Source organism: Microtus pennsylvanicus, chromosome 6, assembly GCF_037038515.1.
Source record: "Microtus pennsylvanicus isolate mMicPen1 chromosome 6, mMicPen1.hap1, whole genome shotgun sequence".
Lineage (NCBI taxonomy): Eukaryota > Metazoa > Chordata > Mammalia > Rodentia > Cricetidae > Microtus > Microtus pennsylvanicus.
In genome coordinates, this window is record NC_134584.1 from 16,915,850 (window position 1) to 16,917,492 (window position 1,643).

Genomic DNA, 1,643 nt, shown 5'->3' on the forward strand with positions numbered 1-1,643 from the left:
AAACAGATCTAATAGGCAGTTTCTTCCTCTTCACAGTTCAGTGAACATACCACGTGAATTTTTTCAGTTGGACATGAATGGTGTGTGAAAACCCAGCCACTGTGATATGTTTGATCATTCATATTTTATGACTAAGTAGAGTAGAGCCATTCATATTTTTCCTTTAAATTGTGAAATAAAACAATTGGTGCACAATTAGGAATTCATTTAGATGCCTAAACTGCTTTTAAGATATTTTTGTTCTCTTTAGGGTGCAACTATAACTCAGTGGTAGAGTCTTCATGAACCATGCATGAGGCATGAGGTTCCACGCTGGGAACTGCAAAGATGTTTTCATTTTACAAGTGGCCTGCGGCTTTTGATTGATCATGTCTTTCAGTTTTATCAGCATCTATCAAAATTTAATAAGTGAGATGGCATCAGAACTACTTGTGAAATCTGTAAGTGGTCTATCATTAATTTTTGCATCCTTTGGTAAACAGAATATGATCATATTATTTATTCTGGCTTTGCTGTATTAGAGCACCTATCTAAATGGTACATCATGAATGGAGGTTCTATCTGCATTTCTCTTTTTCATAAAAGGTGTTTCCATTTCTAATATTTTCTTGGTCTTCCTTAGTGTTTATTTATTTTAAAAATTTCATGTATGTATTAGGGAATCAAGATTGGAAACATCGGGTATTAGTGGCAAAATCTGCAGAAGGCTCATGGTGCTTGCTTTTATTGTGCACATTTGCTATTTATCGGCTGTGTATTTGTTCATACCTCTATTTTCTGTATCTTATTTTGGTGTCATAGTTTCTCAGTAGGTCTTACTATATTAGAAAATTGTCGAGTCATTTCCTTAGTTTAGAAGCACTTTGTGCTGAATCTTTCAAGGCATTTCTAAAATAGTTCTGGAAGAATTTAAACCCTTTCCCCATTCCTTTTCCTCTTTGTTCTTCCCCTCTTTGTTTTTTAACCCCCTTATATTTTTTTTATTATTTTTGTTTTAAATATGGAACACTTCATGAGTTCACCTGTCATCCTTGTGCAGGGGCCATGCTAATCTTCTTTGTATTGTTCCTATTTTAGTATAGGTGCTGCAGAAGAGAGCACTCCCTTTTATTTGTAATACTGGGTAAGGATGGCAGAAACTCACACATGGTAACCAGAAGCCTTATCCTCAACCCAGTTTAGATCCCTTTCCTTTGTCTTTTTATGGCATTGTGTGTGGCATATGCACATGCCTGGTCACCTACTCCCAATCCTTTATTTTTTTTTTCAAGATAGTCTTGGTTGGTTAGTAAGGTTGGCTTTCAATTCATGGAGATTTAATTATTTTATAAACGTTTTAGGTCTGAAGGTAGGCAAAAGTTGGAGATTTCTCAATTCATAACATATCCTACATAAAGACTAGAGCAGCAAATAGAGAGGTAGGAGTGAGAAGACCTTCCTCTTGATACAGAAGTAACCAAAGCTAAGAGGTAGGGAAGATATTCCCTAAGCGCTCACCCTGGCTGCTTATCCTGGATATGCTGTGTTCTCATTGTGAATGACTGGATTTCTACTTGTATATGGTTTTACAGAAGACTATTCTTTGACAAGTCTTCCCAGAAATTAAAGTATTTGCAACACTATGGTTTGCAGAAGGAGGTACT

The 1,643-nt window shown here is 35.9% G+C and overlaps 1 non-coding gene across 1 annotated transcript; it reads right to left on the reverse strand.

Annotated features, from left to right (window-relative positions):
* Nucleotides 1-994: 994 nt before the first annotated feature.
* Nucleotides 995-1,101, reverse strand: LOC142853180 (U6 spliceosomal RNA). Its single transcript, XR_012911108.1, has one exon. It is a non-coding gene; the product is annotated as a U6 spliceosomal RNA (small nuclear RNA).
* Nucleotides 1,102-1,643: the final 542 nt, after the last annotated feature.